The 12,039-nt window shown below is 46.0% G+C and overlaps 1 long non-coding RNA gene across 1 annotated transcript; it reads left to right on the top strand.

The window, feature by feature from the left end:
• The first annotated feature begins 9,505 nt into the window (after window positions 1-9,505).
• Window positions 9,506-10,903, top strand: LOC135307269 (uncharacterized). Its single transcript, XR_010367973.1, has 2 exons — window positions 9,506-9,930; window positions 10,410-10,903. It is a non-coding gene; the product is annotated as an uncharacterized LOC135307269 (long non-coding RNA).
• Window positions 10,904-12,039: the final 1,136 nt, after the last annotated feature.

Genomic DNA, 12,039 nt, shown 5'->3' with positions numbered 1-12,039 from the left:
TGGAACACTTTAGTGAAGCCTATTTTTCATGCCTGCAGTAAGAAGGTGTGTGGGCAGAAACTGGTGCCAGAGTAAGTGTCTTTCATGCTTGGGCTCTTCTGCTCCTACTGTGCTTTTATACACAGTGGGACGTGTTGTGATTTCCTGGGAGTCTTGTCTAAGGAAACTGGTTTTCTTTGCAAGGTGATGCTTATGTTTCCCCTCATGACTTCCCCAGGTGACCAACCTCCGGTCCAACGTGTCCTGCTCTGCAGTTGTCACTCTGGGAGAGCTCTTTGTGATCTTGGGGAAGGACATGGACTCCGAGGTGGATCAGATTGCTGCAGTCCTTCTCCACATGTTGCGGAACTCCCCAGAGTTTATTCAGAAGGCAGCCTGTCAGAGCCTGGGCATGATGGTAGAGAACGTGACTCCTACACGAGCAATGACTGCTCTCCTGGACAATGGAGTCAAGTAGGTTCTTCTTCTTTCTGTGATATTCTTGACCTTCTAGTGTGTGGCTGAGGGAAGGGATGACAGAGAGAACGGGAATGGTGGAAGGGAAGGGCCCTGTATCCTGCATCTTCTGTGGACTCAGTGACTTGATTCTCTGATCAACCTCATTTCTCCTTTCTGAGAAATAAGGAGGGTACTTGCTGGGGCATGGAGCACATCAGGGAGAATGTGCTGGGTGTGGCACAGCCTGCACAGCAGGTGCAGCTCCTGCCAAAAGGAGTCTTGTGTGACTGTCCTGGCCTTAGAGCTGTGTTTTCTATTCAAACTGATGTTTCATGTTAGCCCTGAGATGATGAAGCACTTTCCAGGCACCCTCACTGGCTGAGTGCCATGGGACAGCTGAAGCAAATGCTGCCTTAAGTGTTGGTGCTGGGCCTGATAGTTCCCAAGAGACAGTCTCTAGAATAGGACAAGCTGGATAAACTGACTGCCACCCTTTCCTCAACTTTGGAATAGGGTAAAACACTCAGACGTATCCCTTGCCAAGCTTTACAAAAGAAACAGGCTGCATTGCTGGGTGTTCCTCAACTTCACGGCCCACGGCGTGTTTTCTCTGCATTTGTGTTTTCCCAGGGGTCTGCAGATTTGGGGATGAATGGGTGGAAAGAGCCTCATCCTGCTGCAGCTCTGGCTAGTGGGTGCCCTCTGATGGGTCAGCACGAATTGTCCTTAATTTCTAAATAATTAATATGTAACCTATTACTTTAATCTTTCTCTGAGTAAACTTCGGGAAAGAAATTGAGCATCCAATAGTGCAGAGACTGAATGCTTCCCTTTTCCATGCAGACAGCCCATCTGTACAATGCTAACTTTGTGTTTATCTGAGGACAGAACCTTCTACATGTGTCTGCAGCTGCAGGGAGAAGCCAGGCTCCTTCCCCCAGCAAGGACAGGGAGCAGGCTGTGGCCAAGGCCTGTGCTGCTGCTGCTCCTTCTCCCTGTGTCCCAGGGTTTGCTCTCTCCTTCCCAGGAGCCGCTACGTCCCGGCACGGAAGTGTACGGCCGAACTCCTCCTGTCCTTGATGGAGAAAATGGGAGTCACGAAGCTTGCAGGCTCACCCAGGGCTGAGAGGCTGGCACAGGTGGCAGGGACACTCGCTCAGGACAGTCACAAGGACACGAGGTAATGATCTTCTTTCACCTCCTAAAACAGGAAAACCGTTTTGTGTTTGGCTTTAAGCTAAAACCAGAAAGAGTGGAAACTCAAGGCAATAATAAGTGACCTCACAGTGTGGCTAAGGGGCATAGAATCATGGAATATGCAGAGTTGGAGGGGAGCCATGTAGATCATCCAGTCCAGCTCCCGGCCATGTGCAGGACAGCCCAAGAGTCACTCCACGTGCCTGAAAGCATTGTCCAAACGCTTCTTGAGCTCTGTCAGGCTTGGTGCTGTGACCACTGCTCTGGGTTGTCTGGGGAAATGACTGTACTGGGTAACCTGAGGTTGGCAGCAAGGAGCATTGCCAGCTCCCTGTGACTTGCGAGATTCTTTACTGAGATTACAAGAGCTCTGATTAGCCAGTCCAACAGTTTTGTTTAGCCTTAGGCGCACAAGAGAAAGCCAAGTGTAGGCTAATGTTCATCACTGAAGGATGCCAAACATCTGTTTCTCATTAACTTAAGACTTCCCTAGAAATATTTTAGAGGTCTTTAGCCAATGTATTCAGTCTTTCTAAACCTCTTCTGCAGATTTCTAGAGTGCTATTATCTGTGGCTCAGTGACCTCCAAATTTCTTCTTGAAGAAAATTGTGGTTTCCTAGTGGCAAAATCACCCCAAGCCACCAAAATCCCCTTCCTTTGATGATGAAATTCCCATTAATAGCTGCCAAGAACACCAGAGCAACTGGCTGCCCATGTGTATACAGATAGTATAGAATAATCAAAAGCAAGGATGAGGTGTTTTGTCCTGGCTTCCCTGCCAGTTAAAGGAAGGAAAATGTATGTGCAAGGGCAGCAGAACACTGCTAATAGGCTCTGACAACAAAGCAGATGTGTTTCTCTTGTTGCCTGGGATCCTTTGATCCCACAGAAGCACACCCCCAGTTTCAGAGAGAAATGATATTTTTCTGTTGGCCCACATTCTCCTCTTGCCTCTTGTGTTCAGCTGACAGCACTGTGCAGTGTCAAGTGAGGTAAATCTCCCTCTTTGCTGAGTCTAGGTAACGCCTTCTCATGCAAACATTGCACCGGATGAGTTTAAGGCATCAGCCTCTTCTGTTAACACTCTTCCTTTGTTCACTTTTCTTTTGTTTCCTTCCTTCCTTCCTCAGGCATTATGGACAGGAGATGGTGAAGATGTTGCTTAGTAATCAAAAATTTCAAAAGCTTTTGGAACAATCTCTTTCCACGCATGACCTGGAAGATATCCTGAAGAGAATTAAGAAGAAAGTAAGTGCTTGGCAGGACAAATGTCTCCTTTGTGCAAGTATTGCCACTGCTAATAGGAGATCAAATATACCCAATGTGTCTGTATCTCATTCCTCTTTTGCTGAATCATTTTATTCCTGAAAATGAGCTGTTAATCCTCAGCCTGTTCTTCTGCAGACCACACAGGAACTGTATTCTTGGGGGAAAAGTAGGGTTTTGAATACTTTGAATATGGGTCACAAAGAGGAAAGGGAGAGAGGAGAAAATGGGTTTACATTCACGTGTAAGCCCCCACAGCACTCTCCCTACCATGCCCTCAGTAAAGCAATTAAGTGACAATAGTGCTTCTGAACATAACAGAGTCTTTGCAAAAGAGACTCTAAGTCTCTTAGTACTACCAAGAAAATTTCCAAATATACAAAAGATGTCCAAGTCAATCCTAAATACTACAATTATTTTAGGACTACTGCCCTGCTGTCAAGCCCTGTGGAGCTGGAAGAAGCTTGGTAAATTCAGCAGCATCCAGTGGAAAATCATTTTTTTGATTGGGAGGGATTTTATTCTTTTTATCTACATTACAGAAGGGAGTTTTTCTTTGTGCAGGGGCAGGGAGAGTAAGTGTTGAACCAAATCAACTTCCAACACAATGGGCCAACCCCCAAAGAGTCCAATTTTTTCTGCTGCTTCCTTTAAGACCACTCATTGCCTACCAGTTTGCATAATTCCCATTTATGGTCAAAACTCATAAATTTGGGATTTTAGACAGCAGCTCAGTCTGGTAGCACCCATAACCTGCCTTGGGCTACCAAAAACAAAGAGCTGGCATCACTGAATCTCTGGTCTGTTTATTTCTGTAAGTTAGGAAATGTTTCCCTAGGCCTTGGTAGCAGTGATCCTGGTTCTAACTGGTGTTTTAAAGAGGGAATTTCCTAGTTCTATTCTAAAGATTGATGGGGTTTCTCTGTGTCTCTGTAGGGGATGGAAAACCAGAAGGCTGAACGCCCACCTGTGCAGGAGCCGGTGAAGAAGAGGAATGAAGGCTCCAAGGAGCCCCAGGCCACATCACCTCCTAGCAAACGGTACTGAGCACTTTTGCCAGATGTGACAAAGCCCGTGACATGCTTCACATGCCTCTTCCTCAGGCACATCTTTCTGATGGAGATGACCAGTGTCAAAGATTGTTTCCTTTCCCTACAAATGCTCTAGGATAAAAAATATCTATTTCTGCATTGTGTTGAACACAGCTTCTCTGGAGGGCTTTCCACAAATACTGGGCGACAAAAAGTCACCCATTGCTTGCAGTTCAGATGATCCAGTGCAGTGGCAAGGGCAGGGCTGTGGAGGCTAGGAGAGGGCCAAGTCTCTGCTGCCTGACTTGAGACAAGTAAATTCAACCAGGGTTTTTTTCATCCAAGTGGAGTCCTTTTTAGATGGGTGTTTTAATGAGAAGTCCCAGTCTAGAGGCAGGATGCCATTCCTCAAACAAGCAGTTCCCTTCCATGAGGTTTGGTCTAGCTGATTGTTGGTTTTCTTACCCTCAAACAGCAGTACCAAGTTTGAGTAGTAAGGAGCAAGACAATTCCTAAGCCATTTTGGTCAACAGGTATCTCAAGGTGGACTTTTTGTCTTGTGATTCCTGTCCTTCCTACAGTTTGCTTGATGGACAGCGTGTTTGGTTTATTTCCCCCTGTGCTGCAATCAGCATTTAAGACAGGAATTTGGTCCTTGCTGTCTCGTCATGCCAGTGGCAGAGCTACTTGTACTGTTTTCCTCTGACAACAGAGGGGGATTTATTTAGCTCTGTCATGCTCAGCAGTGGCAAGAAAGTGACCACGTGCCTCAGTAGCATAGCTAGCATCTTCCCATTCTCATGGAAGAGGCAGGTTGATCCAAGAGGATTATTCCCAGTGGGTTTGTTACGCTGTGCATCTAGTTTCTAGGGAAGCAAATGAAATGTGAGCGTAGTTCTGGGATGTCTGATTTCTGTTTTTCTCTCTGTTACTGATTTTCTGGATCATTTAGCTATGCCCCTGTTCATCTGTTCAGATGCATCTGAGCTACTTTTGCAGATTGTCATGCCTGGTTGTAGAGACACTTCTCCAGAGTGATGAGTTTCCTTATTGTAAGACACACACATCCCGTATGAGGAGGCATTTAAACTTGGAAGCAGTGTCTCTCTTTCCCCACAAAGTAACGTGGCCTGTGTGTCTTAGAAGCCATCTGAAGATAGAGCAGATGCATCTCATCCTTGGTTTTCCTGCGTGAGCACTAGAAGAATGTGACTTGCAGATTGTTTCCCATAATGATTGTCATGAGGTCCACATTGTTCTTCACTTCAGAGCCTCATGATTTTCTAGCTTGAAATCACATCATTAGGAAAGCTCCCCAAGATGTTTGGCTCACAATTAACTGAAGGGATTATCAGAAACAGATCCTAATTTGACTTTGTTTTCCAGGGCAAAGTCTGCCACTGGTGGACGCCGCCTACACCGTGCAAGAGCCCAGGTCACATTACCTGCATCTGTGGAAGAAAGGGAGCTGCTCCAGAAGCTTTACCATCTCCTGGAAGCCAAGGCGTTCCAGACACGGATGGAAGGAGTGGCACTCCTCCTAGACCTGTCCAAAACCAGACCCCAGCTGATCTCCACTAACATTGTCCAAGTATGTAGGATATCTTCATTGCTCCTTTCATTTAGCTCCTTTCCCAAGCCTGCGGAAGTAAAGTTAATTCAGTGTGTCTTGGCACTATATCCTGGCTGTTTGGGACAGACTGGCCCTTCTTATCCAGACAAATTAATTGAGCTCCAGGCTTCAGGACAAGTTATTTCAGTCCAGCTGTATTTTTTTGGCAGGTGCCTATTGCTGCTGTTCATCAGATGATGGTAGAATTTTCTGCTGGTGTAACCTCTGCTGTCTCCTACTCCCAGTTGGGTTAAGTGGAGGGAATTGAGCCATTGAAGACATGGCAATTATTTTCTAGAGAAAAAATGGGTTTGCATGGGGAAGAGAAGTATCAGGCTGGGTTGGTTTAAACAAAATGTTTTTAAAATGATACTTCTGTGAACTCCATCTTGTCTTGCACAGGTAAAACTCATTTCCATCCTCGTCCCTATTCCTCTTGGTAAAGATGGTGCTCACCCTTCTTGGGGGGCCTTTTTTTCTCTTTGGAAAGGAAGAAAACAAATAAGGACAGATCCATCCCTTCTCCTCCCTGTAGCTGCTTTTCCCCTTTTTCCAGAAAAGTGTGCCTGATAATGTGGCTGTCAAGGGACTGAACCTGCTGGAATGAGAGCTGTACAGCACATTATATTTCACAAGTCCACCTGTTAGTCAGAGCAATGGTCTGGATCCTGGAGGAGTTGATCTGAGCCCTGCCCTTCTCCAGACACAGGTTCTGAGACAGAGAAAATAAAACTTAGATCTCCTCCAGCCATAGTTTAGGCAAAATCATAGCTGCCCTCAATACTTGAGGCAACTGTATAAAAAACTGGGCATTGTAAACATCTGCTTCCATACTTGTAAAGCAAAGGTAGTCTTTTGAAATAATAAATGGAATTGATTCAATGATTTATAGGATGAGAGAAACACCATAGGAATTTTTCTGTCCCCACCCAAACCTCTTAAAAACAGATGAAAATCTTTCAAGCAGCATGAGGTTGTGCAACCATTCCAGTGAGTGGCCCACAGGAAAACAGTGAAAATGTGCAAGCAAGGGCTGACCTGAGAGAAAGGATCACTTTCATCTTTTAGATTCCTGAGTGCTCATTTCTACATAGCTTCTTCAAAAAAGGTCATTTTAATCAAGCTTTCATGTTGTTTGTTCTCTTCACAGATTTTTGATTATTTTGGCCTGAGAATCTGTGACACACATAAGAAAGTGAAGCAGAAGGCGCTGGAGGCGCTGGCAGAAATCATAGGACTCCTGCAGGATGCCATGAACCCATTGATGATCCGTTTGGTTGAAGGCATAACAAAGAACCTAAACTCAAAGGATCCTGGGGTTCATGCTGCAGCTATGACAGCTCTGGACCAATCTGTTGTGCATTTAGGTATGGCTGAGCCCTGGCATGGATTCTCCTCACCTGTGTCTCTGTCTCTCCGACACAAGAGAACGCTGAGTGCCTTGGTAGCTGTTGCTGTCTGTGGAATGCTCCAGCTGACACCCACCAGAAGCTGTGCAGGTGCAGTCCTTATGCACCATCCCCAACTGGCTGGAATGTGCAGCAGCATTTGCCAACAGTCCCAGGAGCCCTTGGCTCTGTGCTGCTGGTCTGAAGAGCAAGTCCTGGACTACAGCTTTGCTGCAATTCAGAGGCAAAGGGGTTTTGGAGTTTGCTTGGGCCCCGTCTGACTTGCCAAATGAACAGCTTTGCTGTAGGCATGAAGGGACACCGGCCCATCAGAGCTTCTGCACAGCAGCCACCTGGAAGGCTCTACATTATAGGCAGTAGCTGCCTGTTTTCCACCTTTCTTCTTTGTCTTCTTTTTTCAAAGGGGACCATAGGATTCATCAAGTTCATTTCTTTATAACACATGGGTCAAAATCCATCTGTCAATGATGCCTTGTTCCACACGTTGTTTTACATGGGACAAGAAGGAAATGGCAAATACCTACAGAGGCAAGGGCAGCTGTAAATTTTTCTGCCACACAGATTGATGTCAGGTCTGAAAATGCCACACTGGGGGAATATGGCTGAACAATGGAGTGTTGAAGAGGCAGGTCTTCAAGGGGAGTTTCCACTTTCTCCACCTCAGCTGCTCTGTGAAGTCAGGGATTACCTGACTCAGTGCCTCTCTGTGTCCCAAGTATGGGCTTCTTCCTTTTGGCTCTGGGATGCAGAACCTTTTCATTGCTTCCATGTGACTGAACTCTCAAGGACCCTGATGTGAAATGTTTTAACATAGCTCCTGATAGAGCAGACAACTTTGGATTTACAAATGTGAAAGGAGAGCTTTTCTTTTGGCATTTTAAACACCGACAAGTAGGCTGGAAGGAAAGAAGAAAAGGATTCAAAAATCAGCAGAAATGGACTTTATTGTATAAAATGGGGTTGCCCCTGCTTTTTCCCTCACCACTGTCCTCTCTCCTATGCCCTCAGAAGAGTGAACAGAAACGTGTGTTTCACTTGTAGATGAAGTATCACTGATGAAAGAGCTCTGCCACCAATGGAGACAACTGAGAGGCCAAGCTCTGCTGGATGTCACGGAGCGTATCACAGGTACGGCCTCCCCTTCTAAGCCAAGAGGTCTCCGAGGGAGTATTTACAGGGAATGCCAGTGAACAGACAGTAGAGTAGCTCCTCCACATCAGGAGGTGCTGAGCTCTCACTTGGGCCCTTCTCAAGTCCCATAGTGGCCAGTGTCTTTAATTGCATTTAAACTCAAATGAAGTCCCATTTTTGAATGGGTACCATAACCCTTTTCCTGCTTAGCCAAATTGGTTTTGGGTACTTTCAGGAGCTCTTTCAATGTTGATGACTGCTGGTGGATTAACAGCATAGAGGAAATGAAGTTTCTTCCACCACAGAATAGTAAATGGCTACTACATAACAGTTTGCCTGATCAGGAAACAAGACTGGTCTCCTGAGCGTTTCAGGTTTTGATCTTTCAGCCAAATCTGCCATGCAAGGAGCCTGTTGGTAGTCACTTTTTGTCTGTGTTTGATATAGTTCAGTTCAGAAAATGAGCAGAGAGCAGATTCCAGAGGCAATGTGAGAAAACCCTCGTGTTTTGGATAAATTTCAGTCCCCTGTGTAGCTTTTTTCTGTCTCTATGCCCCTATTTCAGTGCACGTTGTAAGAAGAAATGCTATTAACATTGGGAGGGAAAATGTCATTAAAATGTGGAGATGCTCAAGTGCCGGGGCAAATGCAAAGGGCAATGGGTCTGGGTAATTCTCCAAGACACCCTGAGGTTTGAAACAGCTCTTTGTTGGAAGCCACAAAAGCATTCTGCCAAAGACACCAGGCTAGTCTCTGGTGGTTCTCATCCAGCTGTCAAGTAGCAGCCATCTCTGGTGGGCTGGAGTTTTGAAGTGTGTTCTAATACTGCCCTTTGCTGTGGGCCACGGAGCAAAGGGGAGAGCCAGATTAGACTTTTGGCCCTTGACATCAAAGTTACAAAAATGGAATCATTGCTTTTATTAGAAATCTCTCAATTGCCTCTCTAGGGTGCATTTCCAAATCTTCTACGTGGGTTTAGACAACTTGTTAATGGAAATAGAAGGCTATTTGACGTTTCATTCATTGTTCATGCAGAAAGAAATTGTGCAATAATTGAGTAAAGGTACAAAGTCTGCCACAGGTACAAGGCTCTGGTTGGAGATATTAGTCCCGAGGGGTTGGTGGTTGTGTTTCAAGGATGATCAGCGGCTTTGCCCATTTCTGGGTTGTGGGGCTGTGTGTGCTGTTTCACTGATCTTGGCCCGAGAGGCTTCCAAGAAGCAAGAGCAGAGGTAGATCCCTGTTTGCATGGAGGCTGGTGGGTAAGCAGCTGTGTCTCTCTCCCGGCAGTGCTTGTGGAATGGGCTCATGCCAGGAGCCCTGAAGCGGTCGAGCGCTACGCCCTGCCCGTGCTCTGGTCCTGCCTGGAGAACAAGGCGCTGCCTGTGCGAAGCACCAACGTCTGCGCTGTGGTCACCAAGCTGGCCTGTGCCTTCTGCGAGGCACTGGGCAGCCAGATCATTAAGTTTGCTGACAGCACACCTCCACATGTGCAGGAAAACCTCAACAGCCTTCTGGACTGGTGAAGGTTTGATGTTCTCCAGAAAGCGGACAAGTTTCTGAGCTGGACACCACCGGACGTGACTTTTCAGCTGTGCCAGAAATGACAAAATACTAAGGAAGGGTGTGCACCTGCCCCCGCTCTGTTATCAGCATTGCCCTTCCTAGTCATGACATGGGGGGCCATAAGCAACTGCAGACTGATGACAGGGTAAAGATGAAGTATGGATCAGCCTCAAGTGAACCCAGACTGAGGAAAAGGTGAAGACTAAGCATGGATCAGCCTGAAGCAACTGCAGACTGAGGACAAGGTGAAGACCAAGCATGGATCAGTCTCACACAGAGGTGAGGTGGGAGCTGGGCCGCTCTCTGTTGGGAGGAAGGGTCTTGTGGCAGCCCAGAGAGGCTGTGCACATTGGCAGGGAACATTGGCTTGAATTACACAATGGCTGTACACATTGTGCCCTGCATGTGCCCTGCAATGAGCTGTGCTGCTGGCAGTGCCCCGTGGAGCTGTAGGGCTGCTCAGCTGTGGGGCAGGGAGAGCAGCAGCAGGGTGCATGTGCAGCTGAGCCATGGCTGGAGAGCACAGGGCTCTGGGCTCCCTGCTGTCCCAGGGCAGCCCAGAGGCCAGGCTGTTCCTGTGGCAGCTCTGTGGAAGTGGGGCAGGGTTTTCCTCTGGTCTGCTTCAAGTTGCAGCCAGCAGGAGCATGTTTCCCTGTGCAGCTCTTTAGAAATTTTCAAGGAATCTGTCCCATTAAATACGGAGCTTCAGATGCTTTAGGTTTGCATTCCAGGCTCTGTTAAACTTTGTGTCTCCACAGATACGACTGGCTACAGTCTTTCCAAGAAGTTTTCTCTGGACATTTCTGATATTCCCTTACCAAGAAAGTCCTTGCCTCCAGTCCAGAAATGCTCTTTCCTCCAAGATCAGGAAGAACCTGTAAACTGTCCAAAGAATGTTTCAAGAATAGGATTTAGGCTTTAGGATTATCAAGAATAGGATTCATTAAGAATAGGATTCATCAAGAAAAGTATTCATCAACAATAGGATTCATCAAGAATAGGATTCATCAACTATAGGATTCATCAACAATAGGAGTTAGGATTTTGGAATAGGTTTAGGCTTCATAGTTGCAGATGTATCTATGTTCTGATAGTTTTGAATAAATGTGTTTGATTGTATATTTAAATTTTGATGACATATTTTAATTGTATATATTTTATTTTGATGATTTAAAAAAACTTAAATGAATCAATTAAATTTAAATAAACCAAAAGAAGAATGTGACACCAGGATCTCCTGGAGATTATGGGAGTACAGTGTCTCACCAAATCCTTTCTTCACTGGGCCTCTCTTCTTCCTCTTTTGCCATGTTTTCTTTGTGTCACTTGTGCTGCTGTTTTTAACTTGTCATGACAACAGGGCCACACATTGACATGTTTGGGGGACAATGGATCCAAAAGATCCTGTATGGTCAAAAGTTTTCTACCTAGATGAGTTCTGTGCTCACCAAAGGCCTGAGCAAAGAAACAAAGAGAAGTGTGCCCAAATGCCAAAGCTTTGCTCCTTTGCAATCTTGCACAGAGCTGGCTCACAGGTGTCTTCAATCACAATTTCATAGGTAAGAAGAGGTCGTGTATTTCACTGGGAAACGATGCACTGCTTTGGAAAAGTAATCTGTATATAGATTTACCCAGGCCAGCAGTCCAACTTTGTTGTTTGCAACTTGTTTGCAGAAGGATGAGTGGACTGGGAGGCCAATAACGAGTGACAAGGTTTCCTCAAACCTAAAGTGCAGCCTGTGTGCCATTCAGCCCAGAGCTGAGGGATCATTTGTTCCCATGGACCACTGCCTGCCAGGGTAATGAATTCCTGCATAGCTGGAACAAGCAATTCAGGATTCTGCTCCAGAATTGCTTGGTGGGCTGCATAATCATTGACAATACTCCCTATCCAGAAATTCTTTTGCAGTTTCCTTTCATAGTCTTTTGAAGCTTTTAAAGTTCACATTTCAATTTGCTTTGCCTTAAGGGAAAACACTTCCTGGGCCCAATGCATACTGCAAGCTCTTGACAGCAAAGTCCTCATGGTTGCCAGCTTCTGATGTTACAGAAGAAACTGCGTGTGAATGTGTTAATTAGGTTTTCTGATGGAAAAACTCTATGTCACGTGGCTGCATGTGTTTGCTTAGCTATGAGTCTAGTCTTGGCCTAGTAAAGCCCAGGCAGGGTGGCATGTTGCAGGGAAAACAAGTCCGTGTGCTTATGGGGTTGCCATCAGCAGCAGAGTGAACGTGTGCTTTGGGGCTTTCTCTGGAGACACAATTAGGGACCTGCTCCATGCCACAATATTCTCTTAGATCTTTCTAAAATATTCTAAAAAGGGCAGTGAAACTTCACATCTCCTTGCAAAGCCACTGTTTGAATAGGGGCATTCTTGTCCCTCCTCAA

The sequence above is a fragment of the Passer domesticus genome, chromosome 9 (assembly GCF_036417665.1).
Source record: "Passer domesticus isolate bPasDom1 chromosome 9, bPasDom1.hap1, whole genome shotgun sequence".
Taxonomy (NCBI): Eukaryota; Metazoa; Chordata; class Aves; order Passeriformes; family Passeridae; genus Passer; species Passer domesticus.
This window is presented reverse-complemented; position numbering and strand designations above follow the sequence as displayed.